Raw genomic sequence first — 23,328 nt, forward strand, 5'->3', positions numbered from 1 at the left:
AGGGTACTCAAGGACCAGCTCACCCGCTGACAGACTAGACCCAGCAGCCACAACCGGGACCCTTTTACCCCTGGTCTCCTCCAGACTCGAATGCCTGGCCAGAGTGCTCCAAATGGGTAAGGAACAAGAGACTTTGTTGACCTCTCTTCCCCTCCCTCTCCCTTTCCTCTTTTCAACACCCACCTATCCAACCCTTCTTCCTTCTATCCTGGTCCTGGATGCAGGAGTCTGGTTGAAGGGCCTCAGTTATCTGAGGGCCGGAGCCTGATCACCTCCGGTGGGCAGAGAACTCGAATTATCTCATATCTAGTTTCTGATTGGCCCGAGCTCCCATCTTCCCTTCCTGGAAGCCCAGGGAAAAGTCCCGTAATGCCTGGGCATCTGCAGGTGGCAGGAGATGTCTGTAAGTCCACCCCTCTTGTCCCTCCTCCTTCCCCTCTTCCTTCAACCTGGCCCCCTTTCCTCCTTTTGAAATCTTTGAAGACCCAAGATATTTCCATTTACTCTGTTTGTCAGTACTCAGATCTGAAGTTCTAAGTCTTCATAAGAGATTTTCTGAGACACTACAATCTTTCCTCCCTGTCAATTGTGCTTTCTGTTCCTGGGGGTATAATTGGGTGACAGAAGCCCTCCATCAGACACCCTGTTTCTATAAATTCAGTCATTTGGTTGTCTAACTGACCGAGTGCTTCCAAGTGGAAGTGGTTGACGGGGTTCCATACAGTCTCACCTGGTCTTGGATGAAAGTTAACACCTCAGACGTATGTCTACAGGTTAACTTACCAACTGGGACCAGCCCTACAGGCCCTCTGATTGTGCTTACCACTGAGCATTTCCTTTGGCACATACACAATCAGGCACTCTGGGACCAAGAGAGAACTTACAACCTCTCTAGAGGTTGTAGAAGCCGGCACTGGTCCTCTGGCGACAGGATACAAACTATACAGCCATCAAAATGGGAAACAAGCCTAGTTTCCCTTCGGACACATCACTGGGTTGTCTTTTAGTTCACTGAGAGGGATACCGGCTGGATGGACTAAAAAGGAAAAAAACGTATCAGATGTTGCACCCAGGACTGGCCTACTTACTCCTTGGGGTAAGAGGGAAAATGGCCCCCTTTGGGGTCACTAGGATTTAACACCATTTAACACGAGGGTAAGAACGATGAGGTTCCCTGTGTCCAAGCCTTTATGGCCCTCTTCCAAGATCCCGAGAAAAGGAGAAAATGTAAGCTCAGGGACCCTGATAAATGCCCTTTCAAAGTACTTTTGGCAAAGGTTGGGACGGAAGACACCCTCTACGTTCTCCTGATTCCCCAAAGGCAGACGGGGAGGGCAAGGGAAGGGAAATTCTGGCTGCCCCGGAGACCACAAGATCTGGGGAAAGTCTCCTAGCCTCAGCTCCGCCTCCTTATACCCTTTCCCCCATGAGATTACAATCAGGAAATAAGCTTTACCCTCCACATGAGGAAAGGTAAATTCAGGCAAAATTCATCCATGAAGAGAAGTACCAGATGGGGAAGGGAGAATCATGCAGGTTCATGTTCCCTTTTCCATGCAAGACATCACCCAATGTAAGGAACAAATGGGTTCATATTCTGAAAACCCCCAAAATTTAGTGATGAATTTGAGCGTCTTAGCCTTAACTTCTCTTTCACATGGAGGAATGTGATGGTCATTCTCACCTGGTATTGTAATGAAGAAAAAGCTAGAATCCTAGATCAGGTCAGATCAGTGGCTGATGAACTGCAGTGGATGGATGCCGACCTGGCCCCTGCAGAAGAGGCAATCCCCTCTGCAAAGCTGGATTGGGACCCCAACACAAATGCAGGGAGGGAATCCCTAAGACACCTCATTATTAGCCTACTGCAGGGAATGACCCAGGGGGTCCAGAAGGCCATTAATTATAATAAAAGAGGTTACCCAGAGAAACAGTGAAAATCTGGCCCTCTTTTTGAGAACGCTCATGGAGGCCTTCAAAAATGTTACCCAAATCGATCTACAAAGTGTTGAAGGTACAGTCCTACTGGTCCATTCCTTCATAACCCAGGCAACCCTGGACATAAGGAGAAAATTACAAAAACTAGAAAAAGGACCAGAGACCCCATCTCTGAGCTAGTGGATGAGGTTAAAAAAAAAAAAAAAAAAAAAAAAAAAAAGGTGTTTCTAAATAGAGACCAAGAGGAGGAGGCCAAGAGGGAAAAAAGAGAAGCCTGAAAAGATAGGAGGATAGAGAAACAGACCTGATTCTTCGCCAATCTACAGGCTAAAGTCTTGACCTTGGTTCACCCTACCACTGGGTAAGGCCCATGGAGAGAGTGAGAAAGGGAAAAACACCTTAGGGGTCACTGTGGCTGAGACGAACCCAGTGTGCCTACTGCAAAGAGGACGGACATTAGAAAGGGGAGTATCCACATCGCCCTAAGGGAAGGCATGTGGAGACCCGTAAACCTGCCCTGTCTGTGTTAGTCCTGGGAGACCAGGACTGAAGATGCCCAGCGGCTCGACAAGCCCCCTCAAATGGTGAGATCCAAATCACACTTCTTAATCCTTGGGTGATTCTGCAAGTAGAAGGTAAGGATGTGAACTTCCTTTTGGATACAGGGGATGCCTTCTCTGTTTTTCCTTTCCAGCTAGGACCTTTAAACTCCCTGACTAAAACGGTGACAGGGGTACACGGAAAACCCCAAAACTCAAATTTTACTAAGCCCCTCCACTGTAAGGTGGGCAACTGGCAAGGGACCCTTCTTATATATCCCCAGTTGCCCTGCTCCCCTATTGGGGAGAGACCTCCTTTGCCACCTCCAGACCAGAGTGACTTGGGGAAAGCTAGAAACCAATAACTTTCTTTGTCTGGTGTCTGAACACTTGCAGTCAGACACAGGAAAGAACTCCCTCCCTTTCTCGGATGAAGTCAATCCCCAGGTGTGGGATGTCTCTAGACCGGGACTAGCTATAAATGTTTCACTAGTAAAGATCCTCCTGAAGCTAAATGCTCCCTACCCCTGGAAAAGACAATACCCCTTGAAACCAGAAGCTCTTGAGGGCCTTAGACTGCTAGTTAACAAATACTGGGATTTTGGAATCCTAATCACCTGTGAGTCTCCCTGCAACACCCCAATCCTCCCTGTTAAGAATCTGAATGGATCTTATCAATTCATCCAGGATCTAAGAGTGGTCAACGAGACTGTGGTTCCCATCCACCCCACAGTCCCGAAACCAATATACCCTTCTATCCCAAGTCCTGGGAACCTCTAAGTACTTTTCAGTGCTGGACCTTAAGGATGCTTTCTTTCGCATTCCCTCCATCCTCAGTCCCAAAAGCTCTTTGCCTTTTTGAGTGGCAAGATCCAGAAACAAGGTAAGCCATACAGCTTTGCTGGACGCAGCTACCACAGGATTTCAAAGGCAGCCCCCATATATTCGGGACTTCCCTGGGGAGAGAACTAAGACAATTAACCTTAACAAACAGTAACCTAATACAATATGCAGATGACTTGCTCACAGCAAGCCCAGACTTTACTAGCTCTCAAATGGATACTATTAAAACCTTAAATTTTCTTTATGAAAGGGGATATCAAGTGTCCCTTAAGAAAGCTCAAATAAGCTTAACCCAAGTAAAATACCTTGGGTTCATAATTACAGAAGGGAAAAGAATGCTCGACCCTCAGAGGAAATCCTTTATCTTAAATACCCTCTATCCCCAAACTAGAAAACAGCTTTTAGGGATAACTGGGGTTTGCCAGATCTGGATTCCCATTTATGGGAATCTGGCCCGACCCCTATATGAAAAACTAAAAGGGAAAGAAGGGCCACCTGACTGGGATAAGACCTGTAAGGTGGCCTTTAATACTCTGAAAGAGGCCGTCACTATAGCCCCAGCTTTAAGCCTCCTAAACCTAGAAAAGCCTTTTAGGTTGTATGTCTCTGAACGGGTGGGAACCGCTTTGGGGATGTTGGGACAAATGGTGGGGCCTGTATTACAGCCTGTGGCCTACCTCTTGAAACAACTAGACAAGGTGGCCAAAGGCTGGCCCGCTTGCCTCTGGGCAGTAGCAGTCACCGCTCTTATGGTTAAAGAGGCCTCTAAATGGACCCTGGGTCAACCCACCACAGTGCACACGCCCCACCAGGTGCAAGCAGTCTTAGAGACTAAAGGGGATAGAGGAATGGCAGGAGGGTGGGGGAGGGTGGGGGAGGGATTACCCAATACCAGACCCTCCTCGTCACCCCAGAAATAAAACTAAGCATCTGTCAGACTTTAAATCCAGCCTCCTTAAAACCAGATCCCCATACTTCCCCCGTAGACCACCAATGCATGCAAGTTATAGATGAATTATACTCTTCTCGTCCCAACCTATCTGAGACACTAGTAACTGACCCAGAAGGAGAATGGTACAAGGATGTCAGTAGTTTCGTGGAAAGAGGAGAGAAGAAAGTGGGATATGCCACAGGGAGCCTAGAAGAAACCAGGGAGAGGGGGTCTCCTCCCTCAGTCACCTCAGCCCAGAAGGCTGAACTTTTCACCCTGACAAGGTGAAAGGTTCACCACTGCTCTCCACCTGGCCGCCCCTTCCCAATAAAGTCTTTTGCTTTGTCAGTATGTGTGTCTCATCTGACAATTCATTACGGAGTGTTAGACAAGAGCCCATTCTTGGGCCCTGGAAGGGGTTCCCCTTCTGGTAACATAAGCTCTGAGTGCTTAGATACGTGGATATGTTCTTGCAGATGCTGCTGGTAACGAACTCTCCTTCTCCCTCCTTTTTGGCTTACATATTCTCAGTTGTGTTTGGGCAGTGACATGCGCAAGGAAAGCAGACCCCCACACCCAGAGATTCAGGAAATGGGATATGATTGATCAAAGACAAGTAAGCTGAGGGCTACCCATCTGCTTAGGAGTAAACATGACCCAGTGCTGGCAAATAAGATGTAAGAGAAATTGTCCTGGGTTGCTACTGGGCAGGACTTTTCTCCCTGATATAAAGAGTGAGAAATCTTGCCTTTTCTTCTTACTTTGGATGGATTGCATAGCAAGTGATGCTTAGAGCTGAAGCAGCCCTCTTGCAACCAGGAAGCAACAAGCTAAAGGATGAAAAATCACTACTGAAGATGGCAGAGTAGAGAGTTAAAAAAGAGCCAAGTTGTTAATGATACTATGTGACTGTACGTCGCTTAGAATCACCTACTTCCAGATTACTTTATGTGTATATAAGATTTCTTTTTCTCCCTAAGCCAATGTTAGTTAATTATTATTGTACTTACAACTTCAAGTATTCTATCTGATGATATATCATAACATGATGAGCAAAAACAGACTTATGAAGAGGTTGCAGAAGTCATCAGTACAAGAAAAGTGCTATTTTTACATCTTTGCACATAGCCACAATTCATCTCTCTTTCCACAACACAGTAGAAACACTTAGCAGAGATTCCCTTGTTTTAAAATTATTGATATGTGTGCCTCTCTTCCCTATTAGACTGTGATCCCCCAGAAGGTAAAGGCTATGTTCTCTTTATCTTGGAATCCCCTCCAGCCCTAATTTAATGCTTTGCATGTGCTAGCTCAGTAAATGTTGAATTGAGCAAATTGAAGTTTCAAGTCTGTAGCTGAGTGATTTATGAAGAATGGGATAATGTGTGAGTTGCATGAAGTTCTCATGGAGATAAAAATGTTGGGAAGATTAAACATGTCTTCAAAAAACACTTTACGAAATGAATGTCAAGAGATCTTTTTATAATAAGTTGGTCTTTGTACCATCACCATTTTCCCATAAACACTCGAATTATTAAGTTTAGGTAGAATAATCACACTAGAAAATCCTTGTAACTTTGCTTCAGTGATAAACATTTGGTATTCCTGATTAGTTCACTAAAATGGCTGTTTTATTTTATTTATTTTATTTGGATTGTGATTCTTTTTTCAATGTTGTCTACGACCTTAAAGGATCATGTGAAAGTACTAGCTGCCCTCCATCTCTCTCACCTCAGCAACAGAAACATCACAGCAGTTTGGCTCACTTGCCCAGCAAGGACAGTCATGTGCACTGATAATGGAGTTAAAAATAACTCTCTCTGTTTCGAATTCAGGATGGGTAGGAGACCCATCAGCCTCCAAGGCCACAGCCTTTCAGAACTGTCAACTGCCACTCAAGCAACTTAACATAGCTGCGAGGCATTTCAATAGCAAATATGTTCCACACAGCCAGAATGATTCAAGAGTGTGCAAGAGAGAAGGAAATCCACTTAGGGTGGCATAAACTCAAAGGGTCTCCTTTGTTAAAGTTATGTGAACTCTCATTTAACATTATTATTTAATTGTACATAGAGCTCTAAGGTGTCTTAGGAGGCTCTGTAGTCATGTAGCCCTTTGACTCTAGGAAGGTCAGTGTCTGCACCATCCACCACAGATTATTAGCTATTCAATTTCTAAAGGTTGCCAGACATGGGGATTTCACTGACATTGAACAGAACCTGACCTGGTGTTAATCAGCATTAGAGTAAAGCAGTTATTTCATCTGATCTGTTAATCACTGTGATATGAAATAAATGGTGTATCTATCTGAACTTGCCAAGGAGACATGAGGAGCCATTTTAGACCAGCCTAAGAATAAAAATTTAAACTTCATCACTAGAAAAATTAACAATTCTGTGCACAACAGATTCCTAAACTTTATTCCCTTTTGACCATCAGTCTCATTCTAAATCCTTTTCAAGAAGACTCATTCCGGGACTTCCCTGGTGGCTCAGTGGTTAAGAATCCGCCTGCCAATGCAGGGGACACAGGTTCGAGCCCTGGTCTGGGAAGATCCCACATGCCGCAGAGCAACTAAGTCCGTGTGCCACAACTACTGAGCCTGTGCTCTACAGCCCGCGAGCCACAGCTACTGAGCCTGCGTGCTGCAACTACTGAAGCCCACGTGCCTAGAGCCTGTGCTCTGCAACAAGAGAAGCCACCACAATAAGAAGCCTGTGCACAGCAACAAAGAGTAGCCCCCCCTCTCCACAACTAGAGAAAGCCCGCACGCAGCAACAAAGACCGAACACAGCCAAAAATTAATTAATTAATTAATTTAAAAAAAAAAAAAAGAAGACTCATTCCAACCCTAAGCCTGATGCCACCCATCCTTCCTACTCTTAGCAACTCTAGCAACATGAACCACAGTCATTTTTCAGGAGATTCTATTGTCTTATTTTGTATACAAATAGTTGTATGTGTGCTGAAGTATGGCTCCTTGCTTTTACTGCAAGGTAAAGTCTATAGTTCTCACGTCTCAGAAAACTTTTCACTTTCATGTGGTCTCTTAACCAGATAAGGATAAATCTGAAAAAATATGCAAGGTCTGTGCACACACTGCAATCTACAAAATATAGCTGGGAGAAATGTTAAAAGATCTTTAAAGATGGTCTTTTTTTTTTTAATTAGTCGAAAGCCTCAATGTTGTTAAGATGTTAGTTCTCTCCGAGGGCATTCTCAGGTTTAATGCAATCTCAATCTAAATCCAAGAAGGAATTTTTGTAGAAATTGACAAGTGGATTCTAATATTTTTAAGGAAATTCAAAAGACAAAACATCTTTAAAAATGAACAAAAAGTTTTGGAGCATTAACACTATCTGATTTTAAGACTTATTCTGAAATGACAGTAATTTTGGAGTGTGGTGTTGCTATCAGGACCAACAATACATCAATGAAACAGAGCAGGGAATCCAGAAATAAATCCAGATATATTTGGACAACTGATTTTTGACAAGGTGCAGAGATAATCCAGTGGAGAAAGAATTTTTTTTTAATAGTGAGGCAACAAATGCAGCTCTAGATGAAGAAGATGAACACAAAGAAGAAAGAACTTCAATCCATAGTTCACATCTTTTACAAAAAATTATTCAAAAATTTAGTAAGTTTGAAAACTAAAACAATGAAACTCCTAGAAGAAAACAAAGGAGAAAAATCTTTGTGACCAGAATTAGGCAAAGATTTCTTAGATGACACTAAGATGATACTTAGATGAACACATACAAGGGAACAGTTGCTTCTGCTGGAGTGGTCCTGTGCAAGAAAGGAAGGGAGCTGACTGCAGGATAAAGGGAGGAAGGGCTTCTAGCCAAAGGAGAAAGCAATGCAAAGTTAGGATGAGTGAGAGGGCCTGGGTGCCCAGGGGTCAGACCAGAGTTTTGCACGTGTTGCTGAGAGAGAAGTCAGGAAAGGTTAGAGCAAGATTGTGAATTCTCAGCTAAGAGACTGACTTTATTCTGTGGGCAGCAGTACATATAGAAGGATCTTAATCAGATGAGTGACGTGATCAACTTTATGCTCTGGAGAGAGGACTTTGGTGGTGACAAGGTTAAAGACAGAATGTAGGTTAGATTAACCAAGATGGCGGAGTAGAAGGACGTGCACTCACTCCCTCTTGCGAGAGCTCCAGAATCACAACTGGCTGCTGGACAATCATTGACAGGAAGACCCTGGACTTCACCAAGGAGGACACCCCACGTCCAAGGACAGAGGAGAAGCCACAGTGAGACGGTAGGAGGGGCGCAATCAGAGTAAAATCAAATCCCATAACTGCTGGGTGGGTGACTCACAGACTGGCGAACACTTATACCACAGAAGTCCACCCACTGGAGTGAAGGTTCTGAGCCCCACGTCAGGCTTCCCAACCTGGGGGTCCAGCAACGGGAGGAGGAATTCCTAGAGAATCAGACTTTGAAGTCTAGTGGGAATTGATTGCAGGACTGTGACAGGACTGGGGGAAACAGAGACCCCACTCTTGGAGGGCACACACAAAGTAATGTGTGCATCGGGACCCAGGGGAAGGAGCAGTGACCCTGGGGGAGACTGAACCAGACGTACCTGCTGGTGTTGGGGGGTCTCCTGCCGAGGCAAGTGGTGGCTCTGTTTCACCGTGGGGATAAGGACACTGGCAGCAGAGGTCCTGGGAAGTTCTCCTTGGCGTGAGCCCTCCCAGAGTCTGCCATTAACCCCACCAAAGAGCACGGGTAGGCTCCAGTGTTGGGTTGCCTCAGGCAAAACAACCAACAGGGAGGGAACCCAGCCCCACCCATCAACAGTCAAGTGGATTAAGGTTTTACTGAGCTCTGACCGCCACAGCAACAGGGAGGGAACCCAGCCCCACCCATCAACAGTCAAGTGGATTAAGGTTTTACTGAGCTCTGACCGCCACAGCAACAGGGAGGGAACCCAGCCCCACCCATCAACAGTCAAGGGGATTAAGGTTTTACTGAGCTCTGACCGCCACAGCAACAGTCAGCTCTACCCACCACCAGAGCCTCCCATCAAGCCTCTTAGATAGCCTCAACCACCAGAGGGCAGACAACAGAAGCAAGAAAAACTACAATCCTGCAGCCTGTGGTCCAAAAACCACAGTTACAGAAAGACAGAGAAGATGAAAAGGCAGAGGGCTATGTACCAGATGAAGGAACAAGAAAAAACCCCAGAAAAACAACTAAATGAAGTGGAGATAGGCAACCTTCCAGAAAAAGAATTCAGAATAATGATAGTGAAGATGATCCAGGACCTCGGAATAAGAATGGAGGCAAAGATTGAGAAGATGCAAGAAATGATTAACAAAGACCTAGAAGAATTAAAGAACAAACAAACAGAGATGACCAATACAATAACTGAAATGAAAACTACACTAGAAGGAATCAATAGCAGAATAACTGAGGCAGAAGAACGGATAAGTGACCTGGAAGACAGAATGGTGGAATTCACTGCTGCAGAACAGACTAAAGAAAAAAGAATGAAAAGAAATGAAGACAGCCTAAGAGACCTCTGGGACAACATTAAACGCAACAACATTCGCATTATAGGGGTCCCAGAAGGAGAAGAGAGAGAGAAAGGACCAGAGAAAATATTTGAAGAGATTATAGTCGAAAACTTCCCTAACATGGGAAAGGAAATAGCCACCCAAGTCCAGGAAGCGCAGAGAGTCCCATACAGAATAAACCCAAGGAGAAACACGCCGAGACACATAGTAATCAAAGTGGCAAAAATTAAAGACAAAGAAAAATTACTGAAAGCAGCAAGGGAAAAACGACAAATAACATACAAGGGAACTCCCATAAGGTTAACAGCTGATTTCTCAGCAGAAACTCTGCAAGCCAGAAGGGAGTGGCAGGATATACTTAAAGTGATGAAAGGGAAGAACCTACAACCAAGATTACTCTACCCGGCAAGGATCTCATTCAGATTCGATGGAGAAATCAAAAGCTTTACAGACAAGCAAAAGCTAAGAGAATTCAGCACCACCAAACCAGCTCTACAACAAATGCTAAAGGAACTTCTCTAAGTGGGAAACACAAGAGAAGAAAAGGACCTACAAAAACAAACCCAAAACAATTAAGAAAATGGTCATAGGAACATACATATCGATAATTACCTTAAATGTGAACGGATTAAATGCCCCAACCAAAAGACATAGACTGGCTGAATGGATACAAAAACAAGACCCATATATATGCTGTCTACAAGAGACCCACTTCAGACCTAGGGACACATACAGACTGAAAGTGAGGGGATGGAAAAAGATATTCCATGCAAATGGAAATCAAAAGAAAGCTGGAGTAGCTATACTCATATCAGATAAAATAGACTTTAAAATAAAGAATGTTACAAGAGACAAGGAAGGACACTACATAATGATCCAGGGATCAATCCAAGAAGAAGATATAACAATTATAAATATATATGCACCCAACATAGGAGCACCTCAATACATAAGGCAACTGCTAACAGCTATAAAAGAGGAAATCGACAGTAACACAATAATAGTGGGGGACTTTAACACCTCACTTACACCAATGGACAGATCATCCAAAATGAAAATAAATAAGGAAACACAAGCTTTAAATGACACAATAGACCAGATAGATTTAATTGATATATATAGGACATTCCATCCAAAAACGGCAGATTACACGTTCTTCTCAAGTGCGCATGGAACATTCTCCAGGATAGATCACATCTTGGGTCACAAATCAAGCCTCAGTAAATTTAAGAAAATTGAAATCATATCAAGCATCTTTTCTGACCACAACGCTATGAGATTAGAAATGAATTACAGGGAAAAAACGTAAAAAAGACAAACACATGGAGGCTAAACAATACGTTACTAAATAACCAAGAGATCACTGAAGAAATCAAACAGGAAATAAAAAAATACCTAGAGACAAATGACAATGAAAACACGACGACCCAAAACCTATGGGATGCAGCAAAAGCGGTTCTAAGAGGGAAGTTTATAGCTATACAAGCCTACCTAAAGAAACAAGAAAAATCTCAAGTAAACAATCTAACCTTACACCTAAAGAAACTAGAGAAAGAAGAACAAACAAAACCCAAAGTTAGCAGAAGGAAAGAAATCATAAAGATCAGAGCAGAAATAAATGAAATAGAAACAAAGAAAACAATAGCAAAGATCAATAAAACTAAAAGTTGGTTCTTTGAGAAGATAAACAAAATTGATAAGCCATTAGCCAGACTCATCAAGAAAAAGAGGGAGAGGACTCAAATCAATAAAATCAGAAACGAAAAAGGAGAAGTTACAACAGACACCGCAGAAATACAAAACATCCTAAGAGACTACTACAAGCAACTTTATGCCAATAAAATGGACAACCTGGAAGAAATGGACAAATTCTTAGAAAGGTATAAACTTCCAAGACTGAATAAGGAAGAAACAGAAAATATCAACAGACCAATCACAAGTAATGAAATTGAAACTGTGATTAAAAATCTTCCAACAAACAAAAGTCCAGGACCAGATGGCTTCACAGGTGAATTCTATCAAACATTTAGAGAAGAGCTAACACCCATCCTTCTCAAACTCTTCCAAAAAATTGCAGAAGAAGGAACACTCCCAAACTCATTCTATGAGGCCACCATCACCCTGATACCAAAACCAGACAAAGACACTACAAAAAAAGAAAATTACAGACCAATATCACTGATGAATATAGATGCAAAAATCCTCAACAAAATACTAGCAAACAGAATCCAACAACACATTAAAAGGATCATACACCACGATCAAGTGGGATTTATCCCAGGGATGCAAGGATTCTTCAATATATGCAAATCAATCAATGTGATACACCATATTAACAAATTGAAGAATAAAAACCATATGATCATCTCAATAGATGCAGAAAAAGCTTTTGACAAAATTCAACACCCATTTCTGATAAAAACTCTCCAGAAAGTGGGCATAGAGGGAACCTACCTCAACATAATAAAGGCCATATATGACAAACCCACAGCAAACATCATTCTCAATGGTGAAAAACTGAAAGCATTTCCTCTAAGATCAGGAACGAGACAAGGATGTCCACTCTCACCACTATTATTCAACATAGTTCTGGAAGTCCTAGCCACGGCAATCAGAGAAGAAAAAGAAATAAAAGGAATACAAATTGGAAAAGAAGAAGTAAAACTGTCACTGTTTGCGGATGACATGATACTATACATAGAGAATCCTAAAACTGCCACCAGAAAACTGCTAGAGCTAATTAATGAATATGGTAAAGTTGCAGGTTACAAAGTTAATGCACAGAAATCTCTTGCATTCCTATACACTAATGATGAAAAATCTGAAAGAGAAATTATGGAAACACTCCCATTTACCATTGCAACAAAAAAAATAAAATACCTAGGAATAAACCTACCTAGGGAGACAAAAGACCTGTATGCAGAAAACTATAAGACACTGATGAAAGAAATTAAAGATGATACAAATAGATGGAGAGATATACCATGTTCTTGGATTGGAAGAATCAACATTTTGAAAATGAGTATACTACCCAAAGCAATCTACAGATTCAATGCAATCCCTATCAAATTACCAATGGCATTTTTTACGGAGCTAGAACAAATCATCTTAAAATTTGTATGGAGACACAAAAGACCCCGAATAGCCAAAGCAGTCTTGAGGCAAAAAAATGGAGCTGGAGGAATCAGACTCCCTGACTTCAGACTATACTACAAAGCTACAGTAATCAAGACAATATGGTACTGGCACAAAAACAGAAACATAGATCAATGGAACAAGATAGAAAGCCCAGAGATTAACCCACGCACCTATGGTCAACTAATCTATGACAAAGGAGGCAAAGATATACAATGGAGAAAAGACAGTCTCTTCAATAAGTGGTGCTGGGAAAACTGGACAGCTACATGTAAAAGAATGAAATTAGAATACTCCCTAACACCATACACAAAAATAAACTCAAAATGGATTAGAGACCTAAATATAAGACTGGACACTATAAAACTCTTAGAGGAAAACATAGGAAGAACACTCTTTGACATAAATCACAGCAAGATCTTTTTTGATCCACCTCCTAGAGTAATGGAAATAAAAACAAAAATAAACAAGTGGGACCTAATGAAACTACAAAGCTTTTGCACAGCAAAGGAAACCATAAACAAGACAAAAAGACAACCCTCAGAATGGGAGAAAATATTTGCAAATGAATCAACTGACAAAGGATTAATCTCCAAAATATATAAACAGCTCATTCAGCTCAATATCAAAGAAACAAACACCCCAATCCAAAAATGGGCAGAAGACCTAAATAGACATTTCTCCAAAGAAGACATACAGACGGCCACGAAGCACATGAAAAGATGCTCAACATCACTAATTATTAGAGAAATGCAAATCAAAACTACAATGAGGTATCACCTCACTCCTGTTAGAATGGGCATCATCAGAAAATCTACAAACAACAAATGCTTGAGAGGGTGTGGAGAAAAGGGAACCCTCTTGCACTGTTAGTGGGAATGTAAATTGATACAGCCACTATGGAGAACAATATGGAGGTTCCTTAAAAAACTAAAAATAGAATTACCATATGACCCAGCAATCCCACTACTGGGCATATACCCAGAGAAAACCGTAATTCAAAAGGACACATGCACCCGAATGTTCATTGCAGCACTATTTACAATAGCCAGGTCATGGAAGCAACCTAAATGCCCATCAACAGACGAATGGATAAAGAAGTTGTGGTACATATATACAATGGAATATTACTCAGCCATAAAAAGGAACGAAATTGAGTCATTTGTTGAGACGTGGATGGATCTAGAGACTGTCATACAGAGTGAAGTAAGTCAGAAAGAGAAAAACAAATATCGTATATTAATGCATGTATGTGGAACCTAGAAAAATGGTACAGATGAGCCAGTTTGCAGGGCAGAAGTTGAGACACAGATGTAGAGAATGGACATATGGACACCAAGGGGGGAAAACTGCGGTGAGGTGGGGATGGTGGTGTGCTGAATTGGGCGATTGGGATTGACATGTATACACTGATGTGTATAAAACTGATGCCTAATAAGAACCTGCAGTATAAAAAAACAAACAAAACAACTAATACTAAACTTTCATTGGGTTATTTGTATGGAAATATGTTAATATAAATGTTTCAGACATTACATGAAATTTCTAAAAATGTTATATTTCTATTTGTATGGAAATATGTATGGAAATATGTTAATATAAATGTTTCAGACATTACAGGAAACTTCTAAAAATCTTATATGTTCTGGTATAAGGTTATAAGTAATAATCCTCGTTATTACTTTAAAATGTATATCTCAGAAATAACTAATTTTCTTGTCAACTGCATTATTATGAACTTTCATCAAATCTTTAACCATGGTCATTTTTAAGTCTTCTGTCATTTACAGACAGTTCTGGGTGTACTCTGATGATTTTGCAAGTATGTTCCTATAAAAGGGTTTCATCTTCAAGAAATTCATGGAAAAGACTCTGACAAGTACAGGTTTCTGGTAACTGACTGTACTGCTGAACTGAATGAATAAGCATTTTCAGAACTCTAATGAAAAACTGATGAACTCATAAAAGTGCTAACAAAAGATCAAGATGAAAAAAAAGAAATTAATTACATGGGACTGAGTGAACTGATGAGGATGAGTATAATTTTTGTGACTTTCTGTCTGAATTAAAAAAAAAAAAATCCCACAAGGACTCAGAGGAAAAGAATATACAAACCAATTTTCACTGCAAAGTAAAGGAGCTGTTACAGTGGAGGATTACTGGACTGAATGTCAATGTTATGACATAGTATAAGTGTGTTTCATGTTTGGTAATTGCAATCATTGTTGCTTTTGTTGTGGTCATCCATGTACAATGCTTGGTGTCAGTCTATCTATCTCTTGTAAAAATAAAATACAGTGTGTGTGTGTGGGAAAAAAAAAAAAAAAAAAAAAAGTACAATGAGGTATCACCTCACACCAGTCAGAATGGCCATCATCAAAAAATCTAGAAACAATAAATGCTGGAGAGGGTGTGGAGAAAAGGGAACCCTTTTGCACTGGTGGTGGGAATGTAAATTGATAAAGCCACTATGGAGAACAGTATGGAGGTTCCTTAAAAAACTAAAAATAGAACTACCATATGACCCAGCAATCCCACTACTGGGCATATACCCTGAGAAAGCCATAATTCAAAAAGAGTCATGTACCCCACTGTTCATTGCAGCACTATTTACGATAGCCAGGACATGGAAGCAACCTAAGTGTCCATCGACAGATGAATGGATAAAGAAGATGTGGCACATATACACAATGGAATATTACTCAGCCATAAAAAGAAACAAAATTGACTTAATTGTAGTGAGGTGGATGGACCTAGAGTCTGTCATACAGAGTGAAGTAAGTCAGAAAGAGAAAAACAAATACCGCATGCTAACACATGTATATGGAATCTAAAAAATAAAAAAAAAATGGTTCTGAAGAACCTAGGGGAAGGACAGGAATAAAGACGCAGACATAGAGAATGGACTTGAGGACATGGGGAGGGGGAAGTGTAATCTGGGATGAAGTGAGAGAGTGGCATGGACATATATACACTACCAAATGTAAAACACATAGCTAGTGGGAAGCAGCCGCATAGCACAGGGAGATCAGCTCGGTGCTTTGTGACCACCTAGAGGGGTGGGATAGGGAGTGTGGGAGGGAGACACAAGAGGGAGGGGATATGGGGATATATGTATACGTATAGCTGACTCACTTTGTTATACAGCAGAAACTAACACAACATTGTAAAGCAATTATACTCCAATAAAGATGTTAAAATAAATAAATAAATAAATAAATAAATAAGACAAAAAAAAAAAAAAAAAAACATCTATGCACCCCAATGTTCATAGCAGCATTATGTACAATAGCCAAGATTTGGATGCAACTTAAGTGTCCATTACCAAATGAATGGATAAAGAAGATGTGGTATATATGTGTGTGTATACACACACACACACACACACACACACACACACACACACATACATATATGTGGAATACTACTCAGTCATAAAAAAGAATGAAATATTGCCATTTGCAACAACATGGATGGACTTGGAGGTTATTATGCTAAGTAAAATTAGACAGAGAAAGACAAATATTGTATGGTATCACTTATACATGGAATCTAAAAAATAAAATAAACTAGTAAATATAACAAAAAAGAAACAGACTCACAGATACAGAGAACAAACTAGTGGTTATCAGTGAGGAGAGGGAGTGGAGAAGGGACAAGAGAGGGGTAGGTGATAAGTACAAATTATCATGTATAAAATAAGTAAGCTACAAGGCTATATTATACAGCACAGGGAATATAGCCAAAAATTTATAATAACTATAAATGGAGTATAACCTTTAAAAATTGTGAGAATCACTATGTTGTACACATGAAACATATAATATTGTAAATCAACTATACCTGAATAAAAAAACTTTTTAAAAAAAAAAAAAAAGACAGAATGTAAGGAAGAGACCAGTTAAGGGCAGTTTCCATGCTCCAGACCATGAGAGATGGCATGAGAGGTGGTGAGGGAGTGATCCAGGGCATTAACTAGGACAGAGCAAAGTTCACATCCGCCACACACATTTTGAAGGCAGAATGGAAGATTGGCTGGTTGTGAGGACTAATGGGGTGGGGTGGGGGAGGGGAGCACCTACTGAGCAAGTAAAGAGAAAACTAAGGTGTTTTGTTTGCTTTGATTTTTTGATAACTATACTGTTGGAGATTGGAGATACCATTAATTAATTTAAGAATAAGGATAGAACAGGGAGTTCTTTGTTACTGAGTTTCGGGAGAACTGTAAACCCCTTGAGGTTGTTGGGTCAAATAAGGTATAACAGAACCAGGCTTTACAGAAACCTCTAGGCTTCTGATTTCTGAGACTATAGAACACTTAATTATATCATCAAAGTCAGCAGGGTCTAGTGTAAACGTGGCCCACTGTAGGAAAGGCACTCAAAGGGAAGAATCATCTAAGGCACCATTGAGAGAATGAAAGGCAAAATACAGACTGGAAGAAGAAATTTGCAATTCATCTGTCTGACCAAAGACTCACATCCAGGATAATCATGGTATCATGGAGAGGGATTTACTTTATACTCACTCTATTTTGGGGAAGCACTTTTGGAGAGGGATTTACTTTATACTCACTCTATTTTGAGGAAGCAGTTTTGGAGAGGGATTTACTTTATACTCACTCTATTTCAGGGAAGCATTTTTGGAGAGGGATTTACTTTATACTCACTCTATTTTGGGGAAGCATCTTTGGAAGCATTTTCATGTTAGGTCCCTTTTCACCTTTGATGTTTGTAAACCCATCTTGGTGTCACTGGATCAACAACTGCCTTGTGGCAACCCGGCTCACACTACCTGTGGCACTGCTGGAGACCATGTTTGGTGTAAAAGTGATTATAACAGGTGAAGCATTTGTTCCTGGAGAAAGAACTGTTATCATGAATCATCCAACAAGAATGGACTGAATATTTCTGTGGAATTGTCTGATGAGACATAACTACCTCAGATGAGAAAAAATTTGCCTCAAAGCCAGCCTCAAAAGTATTCCTGGATTTGGTTGGGCCATGCAGGCTGCTGCCTATATCTTCACTCACAGGAAATGGAAGGATGACAAGAGTCATTTTGAAGACATGACTGATTATTTTTGTGATATGCATGAACCACTTCAACTCCTCATATTCCCAGAAGGGACTGATCTCACAGAAAATTGCACAGCTCGAAGTAATGAATTTGCTAAAAAGAATGGACTTCAAAAATATGAAAATGTCTTACATCCAAGAACTACAGGCTTTACTTTTGTGGTAGACTAAGAGAAGGTAAGAACCTAGACGCTGTCCATGACACCACAGTGTCATATCCTCATATCATTCCTCAGACAGAGAGGCAACTCCTCAAGGACTTTCCCAGGGAAATCCACTTCCACATCCACCGATACCCAGTGGACACCCTCCTCACGTCCAAGGAGGACCTCCAGCTCTGGTACCACAAGTGGTGGGAGGAGAAAGAAGAGAGGCTGCACTCCTTCTACTTGGGGGAGAAGACTTTTTACTTTATGGGACAGACTGTAATTCCACCTTGCAAGTCTGAGCGCAGGATCCTTCTGGTCAAATTGCTCCCTGTACTGTACTGGACCCTGTTCAGCCCTGCAGTGTGCCTGCTCTCATTTGTACAGTCTTGTTCAGTGGTATTTTATAATCATCATTATCATCTTCGTGCCGCGGGAGAGAATATTTGGTGAACTGGAGATCACTGAACTTGCATGTTAACGTTTTTTAGACAGACAGCCACATTTAAATACAAAGAAAAATGAGTAAGATTGTAAGGTTCACAGTCTAAAAACCTAGGGGATATTCTGTAAATGTTTACAAATGTCTAAGCCTTTGTAAAATGAGATGCATTTTTGCACGACTATGTCAAATATTTCTTACTACCATCATTATTTGTTAAAGATATTTTGCACTTAGTTTTGTGGAAAAATACTGCTACACACACGATTTTTTTTTTTTTTAATCTCTGAATGTAATTTCAACACTGTGTAGCAGGGAGCGACCCCTGTGAAATAACTTAGACCAGAGCATTAGTAAACAATCATCAGGCTGTTAGCAGACAAGGTACACACAAGATTCTCTTCAAGGCCCAATCCTACTTCCTAACAAACTCCCCAGACTAGAGGCAGATTTGGGGCTCCTGGGCAATTGCCTGCGGAGGTGAGGGCCCTTCCTCCTGGCTTCCTCTCGGCACTTTCCCCATACTCCTTTCTATGCCAATCAAACCCTTGCATTCTTCCTTAAGACCAGAAAACAGAAACCCTTTGTCCTTAAGCTGAACAAACATTTTGATAGGAAGCCCTTAATTATTCATAAAATCTTGGCATTTAGCCTTGCGCTGACCTAGACGTCAGAAGACCACCAGCGCCCTCTACTCACCAGAAAATAAGACCTAGATGAGTCTCACAGAGCAACCAGAGGCTCTCCACTCAGAAACCTTAGTTTGAATTTTTAATGCTAGGAATTCATACAGTTTAGTTCCGCGTCTGCATAACCTCGCATGTTTAGTGCTGGTTTCTTCACAGCTTATCGGCAGGTGTCGCTTTTCTGCATTAAAAACGGTGCTCATCAAGTCATTTACCATTTTAAAGGAAAGCGTAGAAGAACGTTCTGGTACTGCCATCAGAAACTCTCTTTTGAAGTTATGTCTTGGTTGACACAAAAAGGAAGGTTATTGTATTTTCTAACTGTCCATGGGTGTTTAATTTCTGCCATTAAAACAATAACAACAATGCTTACACACAGGGCCCTGTGGTTGAACCTAAATTATTCAACCGTTGTAGCTTTGACAAATTTTATTCTTAAAACCAAAATGGTCACGCAAAAGTGAATCCTTTTTTAATTATAGTGAGGGATCTCTCTCTTTTTTAGTCCCAGGTTTCCTCTTTCATTAGTAAAATTTAAACTCACTTTTGACCAATTGTTCACCTAAAAATTCCTGTTTATTTAGAGTCAATGGAAAATCCAGCAAACCAATGGCACCAATCTCCTTCTGAGGCAAAGAAACGTGGTCATTGTTTCCACTCCACTGGAGCCCTACAACTACTTTTTTTGTCATTATGGGAAGGCTGGTCTGAGCAGCAGAAAATATGGGGCAGTTACAAGTCTTTAGCAAACAGCAGATTAAGCAAACCTGTCAGCTTATTTCTGCCCTGAACCAGCCTAAAACGCTGTTTCTTGCTTTGCGTACTCTTCTGGCGAGAGTGCCTTCTCATTAATTACAACTCACTTTTGCTGGACAGTGATTTCCACCCTTCAGTGGACACGGCTTCGCTGCGAGCTGGACTTACCGAGCAGACTTCCAGAAAGTCCTGGTTCCGGCAGCACTCCGTTGGCACACCATTTTTACTGGAAGGGTACTAACTGGCTCTACTGAAACGCACCAATCTATATGTAACTCCTCCCCCCAAACCTGTTTTTAATCCTGTCAGGGGCTACTAATTCGTTATTATGCACATTTGCTCCAAACCCAGCTATTTAACTTTCCTGCTTTTAAGGTGGTTATTTTTTAACATTTTTTTTCCTTAATAAAAGAGGTTTCTAATTTAGGTCTCTCTCAGACTTATTTTGGTTAGATTTGGAAACCAGAAATAGTTTAACAATCAGGATTGCATTTGTCCTGGGTCAGAGAGAAAAGCTGTGTGTTCTACCCCACAGGTGTTTGTAATGTAGCCTCTCCCCCCTTCCTCCAACTTCTCATGGCTTTTTCATTCAAGGTTTGACTTTAAAGGCATGTCCTCTTTAACCCTCTGAAACCTGTAAAAGGAGAACTTTCTTCTTTTTAAAACACGTTTTCTTTTGATCGTAAAAAATAGGCTTAAGATAAAATGCAAACTCTTTTTTACCTAACCAGAATTCATAAGCACTGAAACTGAGACATTGTACTTGCCCTAAGAGTTAGAAATGATAACTTCAAAAAGAGAAAATTTGCCTTTTTTGTTTTTTGTTGTGGGTTTTTTTTTCAATAAGGCTTCTTTTAAAATGGTAATTTGTGTTTTCCCACACAGCTTTTTCTTCTCTTATTTAAAAAAAATTTTTTAAGAAATATACAGTCTATGATTTGAAATCTAAAATTGATAACAAAGTGTCAAGTAGAGCTTAATGCAGCTTCAATATTGTGCTTGGCCTCAATATTGATCCCCCTCCTCACCTCCCACTCTTGTCACTCTAGACTCAGCAGCTGCTTGTCTGGCTGCATCTTATTTTTTCCACTTTGGAAAACAGTATGAAAGTTTCTAGAAAAAAAATACACCTACCATATTATCTAGCCATTCCACTCCTAAGTATTTATCAAAGAAAATTAAAGTATATATTCATACAAAGATTTGTGCAAAAATGTTCATAGAAGCCTTATTTGTAAAAACCCTAAACTAGACATAATCCAAATGCTCATCAACAGAATAAGCAATTTGTGGTATATCTATGCAATGAAATATTACTCAGCAATACACACTATTGATAAACACAAAATTGTGAATGAGTATCTCCCCAATTATGCCATGCAAAATTGAAACAGAAAAAAAGATTATATACGATTCCACTTATATAAAATGCAAATTCATTTATACAGATTGAAAGTAGATTAGTGGTTGCCCGGGGAGAAGGTTAAGGATGGGCAGAAGGGAGGGATGGATCACTGGGAAACTTTTGGGGTTGATTGATATGTTAATTACCTTCATCCTTGTCATGATTCCTTGTGTATACATATGTCAAAATAGCAAATTGCATACATGAATGTGTACAGTTTATTCTATGTAAATTAAACATTTACTATTGTCATCAGTAAGAGCATCACCAGTTTTACATGTGCAGTAAGTTAACTCTCCTAAGTTTCTACTCAGATATTTGAGTCAGCAGTGATGCACTTAGCTTAAAAAGAAATAAATTAAAAATAAAATAAAAACATGAAGAGGAATAGTGTAGTTGGCAGCCATGAGTGAATAAATGAGTGAATCCCAAATATGCTCCTTCCTGGCAGATTCCATTTGAGAGCAAAGAGCAGAGGGAAGAGTGCTAATGTAGAGTCTTGCCTTTGCAGGTACTAGTTATCCAGCTTTGGGAAAGACAACTGACATTTTTTAAGACCTAGCTTCTTCATCTCAGAAAGGACAGCAATGATACCTATTCTGGCATCTGCAGGTTTTTGGTGATGATCAAATTTGATAACTACATAAAAGCATGTTAGAAGCTGTGAAATACCGCATAAACGTAAATAGTGAAAACCACAAAACCAATTTACCAGTGGATCAATGTAAGGAAATGCAGTATGGGCACATTAGAAAATGGATTTATTTTTTTCCATTACTATTTTCAAATAACTTTTGTCAAATCCTTTTCCTTTTTTCTGCATGCTATCTCTCAGATGCCTTAGATTTTTTTAGACAGTCTCAGGAATTAATTTTTCCAAGTATAAAAATATTAGTTCAATTGAAGTAAAATTTTCACTCTCTCATTTGACTGAAAGCTTGCAGGGGAAGTGAAACGGAGCAGGACTCTGTGGGGTTCCTGGGCACAAAAGCCTTTCTGTGTCCCCCATTTTCTTGTTAGCAGGAAATAGGCTTTATTCAGCCTCCATGACCTTCCCTAAGTTCCAAAGGGCAGGTTCAAACAGTTGCTAATCAGGGAAGGGAGGGGATGGAGAAACAAGGGAGGAGCAGCCAGGAAAAAAAAAAAGCAATAGTGCTGCCTTGGAGCAGGGTCCTGGTTTTCCCCAAGGGATATTCATAACAATACGTTTGAGCTGTTTTACAGACACTGAACCACCCACCAGGTGGGAGAAGTTAACTGTATGCTGCCCACAAGCACGTAGACCCAGACCAGTTGTAACCAGAAGGTTGATGACGCTGACTCCCACTTACCTCACCCCCAACCAATCAGAAGAATGTCCCCCAGCTGACCATACCCTCTTTGAACCATTACTATAACACTCCTCACCACCCCCTCCAAGTCGGGGACACACAGTTTTGAGGGCATTAGCCTGCTGTGGTCCCCTTTGCCAGACAAAGCGATAAAGCTGTTTTCTACTTCACCCCAAACTCCGTCTCCGAGATCAATTTGGTACTGGGGTACAGAGGCCGGATTTCGCCTACAGAAGGCTGGTGAAAGGTTAATGTTGCTCTGTATCATCTTTTCCACCTGCTGGTTCCCTGTCTCCTAACTCCACAATTGCAAGCACGGGTTGACCAATTCTAACTCGAATGGTGCTCTCTAAATTTGGCTTTGGCGTTCTCTGCGACATGCCCAAATGCTATTTTTCTCATGGAGTGATTTTGTGACTTCGTAGAAGATCCACTCACCTGTGACATCCCACAGTCGACTGTCTCCTCATAGGCGACTCCTCCCTCAGCTCCTGGCTTCTACTGAGTTGGCGTCCACCATCCCTTGAGGCCTTGCATGTGGGGTGCCTTTTAGCAGGACTCAGTT

At 40.9% G+C, this 23,328-nt stretch overlaps 1 pseudogene; it reads left to right on the forward strand.

Annotated features, from left to right (window-relative positions):
• The first annotated feature begins 369 nt into the window (after window positions 1–369).
• Window positions 370–20,268, forward strand: LOC103004236 (lysocardiolipin acyltransferase 1-like; annotated as a pseudogene).
• The last annotated feature ends 3,060 nt before the right edge of the window (window positions 20,269–23,328 follow it).

Source organism: Balaenoptera acutorostrata, chromosome 8 (genome assembly GCF_949987535.1).
Source record: "Balaenoptera acutorostrata chromosome 8, mBalAcu1.1, whole genome shotgun sequence".
Taxonomy (NCBI): domain Eukaryota; kingdom Metazoa; phylum Chordata; class Mammalia; order Artiodactyla; family Balaenopteridae; genus Balaenoptera; species Balaenoptera acutorostrata.